Source organism: Nilaparvata lugens, chromosome 6, assembly GCF_014356525.2.
Source record: "Nilaparvata lugens isolate BPH chromosome 6, ASM1435652v1, whole genome shotgun sequence".
Lineage (NCBI taxonomy): Eukaryota > Metazoa > Arthropoda > Insecta > Hemiptera > Delphacidae > Nilaparvata > Nilaparvata lugens.
In genome coordinates, this window is record NC_052509.1 from 51,883,831 (window position 1) to 51,899,085 (window position 15,255).

A 15,255-nucleotide genomic window follows, 5' to 3' on the forward strand; every position below is an offset into this window, starting at 1 on the left:
TTGGCTTATGTGAAATAGAAGCTTTGAATCCTGGAGTTTGATATCCTACAATGAGAATTTTTGGAGAGAACTGATTCAATTGATAAATTCTGTTTTTTTTTCAAAATCTCTTCAACTGCGTTTTTCATCCAATTTAAATTCCAAGTGAAAACATAGCTTATCAATAGAATAAAGTTATCAATAAGATAAAAAAAAGGCAAAAAAGTCTGCTGGCAGACGCAAGCCCTCGCTTCACCAGCTGGCTGGTGAGTCTGGGTAGAGGTCAGGTCAATGGTCGCCGAACTTATGAGCCTGTGAGTTAGAATAGCATTTATTAATCTCCTAGTGAGCTACCAACGAATATTTGACTGAAGAAAGTATGGAAAACAAAATGAAATTTTCACACTTTTATCGCCTATTAAGATACATTTCTAGTGTTGAAATCTACTTATCTCATAGCAAAAAGTATAACAAAAGTTGAAATATACATTTCAATGAGAGCAGTGGAACTCTTTTTGGTCATAAAGTATTTTCTTGATGTTTGGAGTGTACGTTGTAGCCGCCATTCTGATGCAGTTGTCCAAATGAAGTGTCTGTTCCTATACATTTTTTATGAATTTCGTACTTGAAAAAGATGCTTTACACAAGTAGGTAGAACTGAACATCGCTTTCAACCTCAATGCAACTTGAATAATATTTGTATATTTTTCTTTGGTGACTTGAGGCCAAATATTCTACAAATAAAGTTGTAGAAAGTGATCTGAGAGACAGCTCTGATTGCGAAAGACTTGGGGCTAGAAGAAGGGCTCTGTTTGTGGATTTTAAAATCCACAAATTTAATTTCAACTGAAGCCTGATCTCTACCAAAATGTTTTACAACACAAGCTGCCAAATCTTCTGCATAGATCTCTGCAAAAGAGAGTTGATGAATTGTACCTTAATATACTTCCAAAATCTTGAAATCGTTGATCGAACTGTTGTCTCAAGTCTGAAAGAATTGTACCGTATTCTTGGTTATTTCTGCGGTGCTGTGAAGGATTTCTCTCGTCATTGGTTTTCTTAAGACTGGGAAAGTGTTTATATTCAAACTGGACGACATTCTTTTCTACGAGCATTTCTGTGAGCTACCAAAAACTACCCCACGAGCTACCGGTAGCTCGCGATCGACTGTTTGGCGACCACTGGGTCAGGTCAAGCAGTTAATTGCCCCGATAACTGAACACGGCTACCTCAGAAAACATCTCCACACAATGGGACTCAGAAATGAAAGCCAGATGTGTAGGCTTTGTAATCAGTCTGAAGAGACTGCCAAGCATAATCATGCTTGATTTCGAAAGTCTTGGGGCTAGAAGAAGGGCTCTGTTTGGCTGCAAGCAACCAGGTGAGGAATGGGATGTTAGTATAGGGAAAGAGCTGTTGGACCTTGAAAAGGAGTTGGTTTGCCTAACAAACATACTTGGGACACACAATAAGCTTTGGTTGACGTGTGAGGTTCTTTGAACCTTTCGATCTTTTAATCTGTCCCTTTTAAAACATAAACATAGGTTATCAATAACCTATCAAAAATCCCATCAATTGGTACTATCAAATAGGAAGAAATAGTAATATACTAATATGAAGAATAGTAATATTTTACTATTATCCAGATTTGACCCAGTTCGTCATCCAACAAGTTTCTAGCAACAAGCTTCGAAATACACGAGCTTAATCGCTTGAAATGAGAGCCAGCATCTAACAGAATCCTGAACAAAGTGTGTGAATATTATTTGAGATGCAGTTCTCAAATATTTGCTGCCCGGCCTTTCTCTTTTCGCTCACATCTCAGTGAAAAGGTCCCGGAAAAAGTGCTAGACGATCAAATATTCCCATCTCCGTCCTCCCACACTCTCCAGTGCTCAGACCTCTCCTTCCTTGTCAAGTCCAAGTCTATTCGCAGTGCCTTTAATTACTGCTTTTGTGTGGCCCAAGATCCACTCCTAGGACATCGCGCTCTTAACGCCTTAATGAAATCGCTTTAAAAGGCTCTCTCACGCCTGTTGTCTCTTTCTCTCTCTCTTTCTCTATCCCTCTTCTATCTCCCTTACATTCACACACACTCTCCTCCATCTACCTGCTTCACTTCCACACAATTTCTCACCTCTCTGAGACTAGTAAGGTATTCCACTCTAATCAAGAACACTCAATAAATCATTCCCCTCCTGGACTGCTTTATTATTTATAGTGCTTTCAAACATATTAAAAACGTTGTACTCTACGCATGTACATCTTTAATATGTGCACAAAGGCAACATGTTTCAATTTAATTGCTGGGAATAGTACTTACTTCTACTCTAGTGCAACTGGTGTATGTTGTATACTTACTCGGACTTAAACTCACGCCTAAAGCTTCTTTCACACACATGGATTTTTGGACGTACAATTTTTTGCCGTCCTTATGAATTCTATAAATTGAACAGAACTTGAAAAACATCATGTTCAATCTAATAGAATTTATAAGGACGTAAAAAATCGTAGTCCAAAAATCGATGTTTATGTAACTAGCCTAAGGATAATTTTCTCAATACAGCTATCTTATCCAGTGGATTGGGTAAAGATAATCTATCAATCTGTTCGAGTTTACTCACCTTTCTACTAACAATAAAAATTTCGAAATTGAAGATTCCTGCTACTCATTCGGTTACTTTTCCTTCTGTGTCAAATAATTAGGAGGGAAATTCTCCTACGGAAGACTGGTTCGGCTGAAAACATATTTTTATACAGGTGTGAGATTTCTTTTCCTACGTTTTCCTTCTCTCCACGTTCCCAACGGTGTTTTCGGGTGTTTTACAACTTCAACCCCAATCCAATCGCAAACCTATCTTTCAGACAGATGAATTATTTGATATCTTAGGCCTTCTCAAGATTTCTAGGAGGCAAAGGAAAGAATCTATTGGTTCGTTTTACAGCTTTTCAGTTCGCAATAGAGGAATTTTTATTTGTCAGTTTTATTGATTTTATAGATTGCTGGAACGCTAATGCTCATGGTCCATTCCCATCTTAGACATCATCTTATGAAATCGATGAAACTTCAGATCATTTTTATTTTTAAAATAATCAATCTCAAATTTTTTAATGATGGCGATTTCAGTCATGAAGCTCGAGGCGAAAAAGGTTATGAGTTTCCAGTGAAAATTCGAAAGCTGAATTCACTTCATCAGTATTGACAAATAATTGAATCTATACATTATGTACATTTAAATACATTAAAAATTATTAAGAACCCTTAATTTTTTTACAACACAACTAGCTCCAACTTATTTAGAGCCATTTTCAAGCGTCCTTATAGAATAATAGAGGGTACTTCACAGGTTCCATTGTGTTTCGATAATCATTATTCCTTAATTGAAAAGTTGATATTGAGTACAATATATTCATTAATGCTTGAAAGCTACCTATGCTATTTTTCAACTTTCAAACATCATTTCAGGGATTGTAATACGAGTAGCAGCTCTTTATCCTTCCAATTTCAATTTTAGTAGGCAATCAACTATATTTTCATCAATAGAAAAAATCACTTTGCGCATTTGTCCATCAATGGGCTAGTCCACGCAACAGAGAAATTTTTACTGGGAGCTGAAGAAGAAATTGATTCATTACTCATTGTAGATACGTTGAATAGACAGTTCCGATCCTCTGATGTTCTCATTATGGCAAGTACTTTTTCGAATGAAAAAACCCCAACCGTGAAAGGAGTTAATCATAGTTGCAATAACTTCAGGCCAATCGTTACCGTTGGCCGTATTTGATTGCGAACTTTTGAACAAAAAACGTTACGTAAACGAGCTGCAGACTTTTTTCTACGCCAGGCTTTATTCGCGCAGTTAAAAAGAGCGTCACTATTGATGTTGGCCAGCGATCTTTAATGGAATCGCTCGAATAGCAATGCACAAAAATGTGCGGATGAAGCGTTGCATTTCTGACCAAACTTTCCATGCTGCGTGTGTGTGAGAGTGAGACAAAAAAGTGTTGGTCGATCCGGTGAGGTATTTGATGAAAAACAAGAGCACGGAATTTGAAAGAGCTCGGAAAACTTCCACCATTGGAATACTGCTACGCCCACGGTTGTTTTGGTTGTCGCTGAATTTTTCCAGTTTTTCCGAGAAAACACTTTCGACACCGTAAAAACGGCTCTTGATCAACAGGATTCACGTTTGTTTATTGAATTATTGAATAGTTATCAACTCGCTTCTCAAACAATCAGCGACTGATTACCACGTTTTGGGAGTGAGCCTGTGGTGCTTTTGCGAAAGTTGTGTAATTCTGAATGATTGAATAAATGAATAGATGATGCGATCAAAAGCACTTGAAAGATAATGTGTAAGAACTTTGTGGCCCTTCAATTTACTCACTGTACTTGGATGTATTCAATGGAGATAATCCAACCGAAATCAACCTCAATAGAAAGGATAAATTATACGATTAAACGATTCTAATGAGACTTCAATCAGACCGCATGATATTTGAAATCGAAGCATGTATCATGACCGCGTCATCAGGCTAATCATACAAAAAGTACCTGAAACTTATTCATTCGATATAAACTTCATTCGATGTCCTTTTGAAAGCTGTTATGAAGGGAAGTGGAATATTAGAAATGAATTGGAATGTTAATGAAATAATGATGATTCTGATACATTAAGGTGAACTTTATCGAAAACAACTAAAAAAAACGGAAGTGCTTGTTATATGGGAGACGTGCGCCTGATCGTCCCTCCCCTTTGAATGGATGTTCTCTCGAGATGGTTCCACGAAATGTTCTATTTCAAGAACTCAAACATCGCTTTTGGTTGCTTGGAACTTGAAAAAATATCTCTCAATCCTGAATATTTACTGACTAGTCCCACAAACCGTGATAAGTAATGAAAGCACAAAATGAAGAATAATTCTACAGTATTTATTTATTTCATTGCAAAATCACAATATTAAATTAATGATTGGGAGAGAATCAACAGGATGAACCCAAAACTGTTTCTCACCCTGATTTTGATGAGGATAGTTAAAAATAGAGATTATTATAACACTTATTATACCTAGCTAGACTCTAGTTGGAGGATTTGATTCGTACTGCAGTGCATGATCATTATTTTTGTAAGTGGAACAATAGTTGAACTACATATAACTATAAGAACTACAGTATAAATATAACTATATAAAAACTGGAATTTATAAAATAGAATTATAGTACCCTTTGAAATTAATAAAATAATACATTAAGAATACAAATTATATAACAACTAGTCTCAGTGTTCACACCATCGTCAGGTTTTAAAACTAATTAAAAAAAAATTACATATAATTCAAAAATAATTTCAAAGGGTACTATGATTCTATTTCATGAATAAAAGAAAGTAGCCCTGAATTTATACATAAAAAACTGGAATATCTCTCCTATGCTGGAACCCAGGCTAAAACAAGATGCACTTTGAATCCTTGTTATTAGAAGCTGAGCAATTAATGCAGCAAATTGCACCTGGCACAAGTGCAGTGCAGATGTTAACTGGTTCAGTCGCATATTCACGCTAATTAACCACACGTCGAGGTAACGAGCTGCATACATGTGTATGTAAACGCGCACGTATTACACATATCTTATATGCACCAACAGGAATCGCTGGGGCTCAATCAATTCACACCAACTCGTTAGGCACAACAACACCACTTCAAGTGGCACCACTTCACTCCACATTACGCTCAAATGTGAAACAGGCTTTGGATAATTTACGTATCGTTGAAAATAGAGTTTGACGGCAATAAGAGTCTCGAAAACTGGTGGAGACTGGAGTGGACCGGTGTGCTAGGTCTGCACTGACGAGGGCTTACATACTCGACACTACCTGTATTCCTCTAATACGCAGTCTACCTCACCTGAATTAATTCGGATTGCGGAAAATTAGTATTGTTTTTGCTGTAGGGATTTTCAGAAATTGTTTGATGATGCTAACATGAACTCACCTCGTGATGTAGAAGTGAATTGGTTTGCTGCTGAACATTAATTATAGTAAAGACTTGTCTTTTCATACCTTCACGCAAATTAGAATAGAATCTAACATCATGTACACTGAGGGAAATGTAGTTATGTGATCTTATCATTGGATATATGTTAGATGTTGAACATTCTCACTCTACACTAGAGAAAACAAGTAGAGCCCAGATACTGGAAGCCATATAGCCTACTGGAAGTTGAAAATAATCGTTGCAAGATTATTTGAAATATGTATATATTGAAAACATTGAAGAGGATTATTCTTTTAAATTTTCAGCAGGTTTCTTCTATCTTTGATTATGCACTTCCTGGGACCTTGCGCCCATAGGCCCCAGCCTATCGGGACTTTCAGGATATGCAGCCCAGTTGAGGATATCCTGCAGCCAGCAGGATAACTGCAACTCATTATTCATTCATTTATTAGAGCAAACAATACTATAGTCGGAGAAGAAAAACAGAAAATTGCTCAAAACTTCTTCAATTCCTGATTTTATCTTAAATTGTCCAAATATTATTTAGGTTATGTCCATTTCAATTTATTAACCAAATCATCAATCTGAATATACAAATAAAACAAACAATTACAGATTTGGATGGATTGATTATGTTCTTAAAGTAGGCCTATGAGGCCACCTTTTTGAAAATGGTATTCTGTTCCATCAAAATGATAAATTTTTTAAGGAATTGTTTGAGAATGTAACATGATTGATTATTGTATCAAATCAAATAAAAATAATCAATAGTTTAAAAATATCAATTAATTTAAAATAATACATTAAGAATACAAATTATATAACAACTAGTCTCAGTGTTCACACCATCGTCAGGTTTTAAACTAATTACAAAAAAAAATTACTATAATTCAATAATTTCAAAGGGTACTATGATTCTATTTCATGAATAAAAGAAAGTAGCCCTGAATTATACATAAAAAACTGGAATATCTCTCCTATGCTGGAACCCAGGCTAAAACAAGATGCACTTTGAATCCTTGTTATTAGAAGCTGAGCAATTAATGCAGCAAATTGCACCTGGCACAAGTGCAGTGCAGATGTTAACTGGTTCAGTCGCATATTCACGCTAATTAACCACACGTCGAGGTAACGAGCTGCATACATGTGTATGTAAACGCGCACGTATTACACATATCTTATATGCACCAACAGGAATCGCTGGGGCTCAATCAATTCACACCAACTCGTTAGGCACAACAACACCACTTCAAGTGGCACCACTTCACTCCACACTACGCTCAAATGTGAAACAGGCTTTGGATAATTTACGTATCGTTGAAAATAGAGTTTGACGGCAATAAGAGCCTCGAAAACTGGTGGAGACTGGAGTGGACCGGTGTGCTAGGTCTGCACTGACGAGGACTTACATACTCGACACTACCTGTATTCCTCTAATACGCAGTCTACCTCACCTGAATTAATTCGGATTGCGGAAAATTAGTATTGTTTTTGCTGTAGGGATTTTCAGAAATTGTTTGATGATGCTAACATGAACTCACCTCGTGATGTAGAAGTGAATTGGTTTGCTGCTGAACATTAATTATAGTAAAGACTTGTCTTTTCATACCTTCACGCAAATTAGAATAGAATCTAACATCATGTACACTGAGGGAAATGTAGTTATGTGATCTTATCATTGGATATATGTTAGATGTTGAACATTCTCACTCTACACTAGAGAAAACAAGTAGAGCCCAGATACTGGAAGCCATATAGCCTACTGGAAGTTGAAAATAATCGTTGCAAGATTATTTGAAATATGTATATATTGAAAACATTGAAGAGGATTATTCTTTTAAATTTTCAGCAGGTTTCTTCTATTTTTGATTATGCACTTCCTGGGACCTTGCGCCCATAGGCCCCAGCCTATCGGGACTTTCAGGATATGCAGCCCAGTTGAGGATATCCTGCAGCCAGCAGGATAACTGCAACTCATTATTCAATCATTTATTAGAGCAAACAATACTATAGTCGGAGAAGAAAAACAGAAAATTGCTCAAAACTTCTTCAATTTCCTGATTTTATCTTAAATTGTCCAAATATTATTTAGGTTATGTCCATTTCAATTTATTAACCAAATCATCAATCTGAATATACAAATAAAACAAACAATTACAGATTTGGATGGATTGATTATGTTCTTAAAGTAGGCCTATGAGGCCACCTTTTTGGAAATGGTATTCTGTTCCATCAAAATGATAATTTTTTTAAGGAATTGTTTGAGAATGTAACATGATTGATTATTGTATCAAATCAAATAAAAATAATCAATAGTTTAAAAATATCAATTAATTTAAAAATAATCTTTGTGTGTTTCGAATTGTAAATTGAATGTGTAATAGGAGAATGTTAAGTCTTTGTTCAGCTGTTCAGTTGTTCAGCATTTGGACTGTTGTATAAATTAGAATTGGAACCGTTTTGGGCTTATAAGCCTGTGGTACTTTTCTGTAAGTTGTGTAATTCTGAATGATCGAATAAATAAATAAATAAATAAATCAGATTGAATATGAAAAAGTTGAAAAACGAGGAGTACCGTTTTACTAGAGCGATGTTTTTAGGGGTGGAGATGATCTCATTTTGCAAACTGCTGTTCTGACAGCGGGGAGCCTATACGAGAACAAGAGTCCACTCATTCATTCTCGTGCTGGACAGTTTTGGTGTAGGTGGAATAACAATTTCAAAATAATTGGATTTTTCGTTCCATTAAAGGATTTTTCTGCTGATCTTGGTTCTACTGAGGCAAGCATATTGTACATTATTGATACTTTATCAATTCATTGTTCATGAGTTTTTGGGTTTATATATTAATAAATAAAAATGGGAATTACAGTATTATTGAAATATGATAATTTATTGAAAATTTTATGAAAACCATATTATAACTGAATCTATTCGATTTGAAATTGTACTGCCAATATGGTTCAAATAAATTTCAATCCATAAAAATAAAATTATATTTAAACATTCTATTCAACCATTTTATGAATGTTTTGAATAAAAAATGTCATGATGATAAGGATTTTAGCGGTCCTGACTCATATTGTGATCACCCATTATCGAGTGTTCGTCATTTGTCCAAAAATGTTGGGCCCCTTTGTACCTTGCTAACAGAAATTTCATAGGTTGCTAGGTGAGGGGGGGGTGTTTAGCGTTACAAAAAGTGTCTTTTCAGCATTTCGACGTTCAGAAAACAATATTGTAGTACTGTAATAAAATTATTTGTGGTCATTTCTACTTAAAATAGTGCATTTTGGATGTTGGATCTTAGGGCCTCCTTTTTGGGCTCATGACGAAAACCCCCTGACGGAGAAGGGGAGCGTGAAAACCCCTCTGCTCTACGACACTGGCTCAGCAGCTCCTTCTCTTTAAAATGTGTTTCCTTCAATTCTATTTCATCTAATTTGCGTTTCATACAAGGTAATATAAAGTTCCCTAGTTATCTAGTTTCAGGATAATAATATTATTAACCATTGACTGTATTTGTAGTTTCTCCCCCTAAATTGTTAGATTAAGTAACCAGAGTACTGACCACAGAAATATACTGGGACTATTTAGCAGCGTTATCTGCTCCTAGGACCCCTTTAACAATACCCCTCGTTATTAAAACGCTCCAATTCTCAAATTATCTGGAACGCATTTGAGAACGCCAAGGGCTGCTAGACCCTTCCAATCGACGATAACATTCTAAATAGCACGTTTCGAGGAGACCAGCAGTCTGGGTTTGGCGACGGATTCGGGGATGGGTGCTAAGGGGTGTTCGAGGGTGGTTGAGGGTACCGAGAGGTTCGGTGCATGCGCAGAGCGTCGCGACGCTGGTAATCGGGCGTCAGACTTGTTGAGTTGATTCGAGTCTGTCAGTGAAAGTGCGTCAGGCTGGTACTCAGCCCGTTCGCGCCCCGGTTTCGTCAGTAAGGTCCACCAACACCCCTTCAGGTGTCCACACACACCTCCAGCACTGGGCATGCCAATGAGCGGAAACCTTTTATGTGATATAACAGGTGCGTTGAAACCCATAAAAAATGTCACACATTAAAAATATTGCATGATCTTGATTGTAAGATACCGGCTTTTCAGCCGAAGAGGCTATTTTCCGGAGAGATTTTGATTTCTCTTCGATTCCCAGATAAGGATGAGGAGTTCATCTTGAAATCATTTCTTAGAATATGCTATTGATACTAGTGTTTGTGATACTGGTAAAAATGGATTCCATTACACTGTTACATGTACATCGTCAGTGCTCCATGAGAGACTTAATTTTACCCAAGAGCCTGAGTAGAATACTTGGTTGGAATTCATTTCTAAATATTTTCGTATTATGCGATACATAATATGATGGGTGTGTTCCAAGTTGAAAAAATGTATCCTCACTTCATGATGCGAGCTAAGAATTATGATTCTGATGTGATATACACCATTTTTGTCTATACTTTCAAACAAATAATAGGTTTTGAATATGGTACTCATCTTAACTAAATTGAATCCATCAATATTTCTCAGTAGATTCCAGTATATCATATCAATAGTATTATTTGCACACTTCAGGAGATTGATGTGTATTATTGGTGGATATTCTCTTAAACGGGATTTATTGCTACTAAATAACGGTTTACTTGGTTTAGTTAGTGGAGTTCCTTGGTTTAGTAGGTTAATTGCCTCAAATTCCATCATAATTGAGTAGGAAATGTTCTGTGTGATGTTTTGAAGTTTAATAAGAGTAGTTATCAAAGCTTATTTATATTGTTCACAAGGTAAGCTGTAAGATATCTACGGACGAAATCAAATGATGAGAATCATTAAATAATTCCGTTAGAAACAATTATGATATTTTATTTCATTTTCTTTTGAGGAGAAGGAAGTTCAAATCTTGAAATTTACAGGCTTCTCGATATAAAAATAGATATATCAGAATAGATAAATATATGAAGAACTGTTCAATTCAGTCTTTATAAGAGCGATCGATCAGGCTCTGTTTTTAATCTTGAGAAATAGTATTGACTGGATTGCAATGATTTGATTTCTCAAGTTGAGATTCAAAATTGAGTTCGAAGAGCCCTTAGAGTAATGAATTTCATCTTTGAACCTATAAGAATATTACTTGGAGAAATATAGGTTGCAAGGTAAAACCTGTGAGTGTGTTATGATTAAAGCTATTTATGGAGACTCTCAGTTTCCTCTCCTCTCCTCATCGTTTTCGAATTGAATTCAACTTAGATAATTATTTAGAATTATTTTGTTATCAGTACAATATATAAATTAATGTCGAAATGGTCAAAATAATTTGATTGGGTTTGTAGAAATGTAATGACGGGACTTTGTTAGCCCCAAATTTCGTAATAAAGAAAAAATAGATAATAATTGCTTTTAAAATCTCTTCTTAACTATGAACTTGTTCAAATTACTTGAATCCACGGTTGGGAGCTTTGGATGGATTCGTTCATGCAAATCCAAGATCTTCACTATTGTTTAACAACACCTGTTTCAGAAACAAGTAACTTATCACGAGCCAGGAACGTAAAATAAAAGATTTTGTAGAAATGCTACTGATATTAATTTATTAGTTGAATTATACAATTATCGGTTATCTTTGAAATTCTGTTACATCAAATTATAATATTCACTGTAATCAATCTGGTTATTTATTTAATTACTTGTTTCAATATTACAACATTAACAAATTTAATTTCAAATAATATTTCTCAAATTACTACTTTATCGCAATTATTTATAATTGATATTTAGTCAAGAATTTGCTAACTCACTCTACAATAAATTCAGGGCCTCGGTCAATTTATCTGGTCAATCTATTCGAGCTTAATAAAATAATTTTGGCACTCACCATTGAATTGAAAATTTAACAAATAAATCGGCACTCACAATCACTCACGCTCACATTTCAACTACGTTACTATATTTCAGACTACATGCTTTTAATTTATACAAAATAAAATAATAAGGAGATTTTTCATCTAATTAGGCCGAAGCCTAAATAAGAGACCGAGACTTGTTCTGCGACTACATCAGTTCTTCTCGCGGTGACGACTCGATTGGAACTGCCGCTCTTCCACTCAAATTTTCCGATTTGCAAGAAAACACGTGGAGCGCCCGGCCTAATAATTTCAGGTTAAACGTCGTGGGGTCACACGGTTCAAATACATTTCTAAATACGTTTGCATTTATTTCATCACGAAATTCAAGCCAGTACTATGGAAATGATAGAAGACTACAATAATTTGGATGGATAAGAAGCAAGTTAGCAAATCTTTTATGGCAACACAAAATTTAGGTGCTTACTTTGTACATGAATAAATTATTCAATTATCAAGAAAAAGGTCCACGTGAGTTCATATTGGAAAAATTTAGTCCAATTTTTATCAATTCAACAACCTGAAAGAAGGGCACAAAAAAGAACTACAATACAAACCTCTCAATATTCCCCATATTACAGAAAAATATTTGTTTTCTTCAACAGTTGTCCACTGTGATATGGAGTACGCAATTTAGGGAACGGTTGAGAAGCTTGGGGAATAAGGTTTAAAAAGACCCAACATCAACATTCTTACGTCATGGTACAAAATCATCAACAACATCGAATCAATTTTATTAATTATAACTGATTTTAGAAGTGCAACCTGGATACAAAAGTCATAGAAACATTTGCATAATTTCCAATATGTGTGGAGTATTGGTGGGGGGGGGGAAGAAATGAACCCAGTACAGATGAAAGAAAATTATTGGACTGGATTGAGGGTTGGTTGCTGAGAAATTCTAGATTTTGATATAAGACCATTGTAAATATATTTTGTCAGCATTAACTCTTAGGATGCTTGTAATATTAATGCTTATTCAGGAATTCCAAGAAGACTTTTCCATCACAAGTAATGGTAGATCAATTTTCATTGGTTTGGAAAACCTATTGGCATTTCCTATATGATAACCAATGACAATTCAGAATTATTGTTATCTGTAGCTATACGAAAACTTCTCAAGTAGTAGTGATAGTTCAACTTGGTTGCTGGCTTTAATGTAGTATCGTGTGTATTTGCTGGTCGCATCTTGTGATATCAGGATCCCTGAAGTTATGTTACAAAGAACCATCAAACTGTTTACAATACTACGAAGCTATTTAAGAGTTTGAACCAGAAATACTCCATGATAATCGTTGGTCGCACACTAATCTACAATACTTGATATTTTTCCGATAAATCACGAATAGGGTCTCTATGTCCACATAAAACAGCATCAATGAGTGAAAATCAACAGCTACGTTCATAATCTATGTGGTTAAGAAGGGTACTGTCTTAGAGGATAACCGAAGCAATATTTCGAAAGGAGTTGGTGCAATAAATTACAAACATTATCATCTTCTGTTTTGCTTCAGTCTCTATTTTTGGCGGTGAATACAATACTATCGTCATAGAAACAACCTACAAGTATTGTATTACAGTATGAACAAAGTATAGAAGTTTCCTCTGTTATCGTCCATTAATCCCTCAATGAACAATCTTGGAAGTCGGGGTTTTATGTTGCACTCTAAGGGCCGTTTGCACAGTGACAGTTTAAACTAAATTCAATTTTAAACTGGATTAAATCGAGTTTAAGCTTTGACTGTGCAAACGGCCCTAAATTGTGCTGTATTTTTTTTCAAATCCATTCTATTTTTGACTTTCCTTGCCCTATTACCATAGGTAAGGGAAGTATTGCTTTCCGAAAAAAATTAAGGTACCCAAATTTCTATACGTTTCAAGGTCCCCTGAGTCCAAAAAAGTGGTTTTTGGGTATTGGTGTGTGTGTGTGTGGTGTGTGTGTGTGTGTGTGGTGTGTGGTGTGTGTGTGGTGTGTGTGTGTGTGTGGTGTGTGTGTGGTGTGTGTGTGTGTGTGTGTGTGTGTTGGAACAAGGTATAATACGGGGAGACAATCAAGTATACACAGCACATTAAGGGGAGGTGTGTACACTAAGGGGAGACCCCGTAGTGTCACTGCTCAATTTTAGTAAAAATCACTTCTACATGCTTAAAATCATGTAAAAATAAAAAAAAATCTCCCCATTTTGTTAGTACTCCACCTAATTGGGATACACTCCAGTTTCCAAAATTGCCACCACGTTGTGCTACGATCGCTAATACACACTTACACAAAACTCATTTACGGATTGAGCATACAATGCGGGGTACTTGCATATCCCTGCATATCTCCATTGTCTCCTTCACTGTTCGAAGTAACTGGTTTGCTATGGGGCTTGCCGTGAATTTATGAATCAGCAACTCATCTCCTTTTTCGTTCAGACTCATTGAGTCACAGCTTAGCGAATTCATAGTTTATTTTTCTGTGCATTCACTTGAGACATGAGAAGGGAGCGAGGAAACATGCTGCCAGAATGTATTGTGGTACTGATTTTTTAGTTATTTGGTACAAATAGTCTGAAAATGATTCTTCACAAAAAAATACCCTCTGCTAACCTTACAGTGTTAAAAATACCTGTTTTTTTCTCCATATAACTCAAAAACCTTTCATAGTGAAAAAATCCAGAACTGTTTCCAAGAGAATAAAATCCTCTACAATTCAACGCCAAATTAGGTTCATCACAATCAATGGTGACTTGGTAACACAATTTCCCGAGAATTTTCCGCATTGAATTTGGGTTATTGCTAGAATGATGCGAATGGGAGGCTTGTTAAGATTCAAGAATAGCACGTCAGTAAGTTTATATTCTTGAACAGGCTTCACTGAGAATTCACTTACTGTTTTAGAGAAGCGGATGCCTCAAACTTTGCTAACCTAACATTGTATCTCAAGATCAGGATAGCCTATGATAAAATGAAATTTTTTCTTAGTTTCTCTCCATATTGACATTTTCTTCTGTGTCTGTCAATCCTTGCAAAAACTCTCTTGTAAACCTTGGATTGAATATTTTACTTGTGTACGGCATGCTCACTTTTTGTGAAAAGACGTTGTTCCGGAAAAAAGATTTAGTAATCATACCCTGCTCAAAAAAAAAAAAAATAGTAGTCACAACACCTTTTCCAATTTTATTTGAGAAAGTAAAAAGTTAATTTGAGAAAGTATCAATTGTATTTGAGAATAGTCACTTGTAATTGAGAGAATGTCAGATGTAGCCTAAATGAGAATAGTCAATTTTATTTAGGAAGTCATCACACATGTAATTGAGAGTAGTGAATTGTATTTGAGAAATCGTCAAATGTAAATGAGAAGATATCATATCATGAGCAGACATTTGAAAAT

General features: G+C 35.5%; 1 protein-coding gene across 2 annotated transcripts in view; it reads left to right on the forward strand.

Moving 5' to 3' along the window:
* The first annotated feature begins 9,843 nt into the window (after nucleotides 1–9,843).
* Nucleotides 9,844–15,255, forward strand: part of LOC111057775 (CCN family member 1) — a 146,615-nt gene continuing 141,203 nt past the window's right edge. Inside the window, exon 1 of one of the 2 annotated variants that reach the window (XM_039431199.1) lies at nucleotides 9,844–10,013. The gene's annotated coding sequence lies outside the window, so the exon portion shown is untranslated. The remainder of the gene's footprint in view (nucleotides 10,014–15,255) is intronic. The other variant, XM_039431200.1, reaches the window with a different exon arrangement.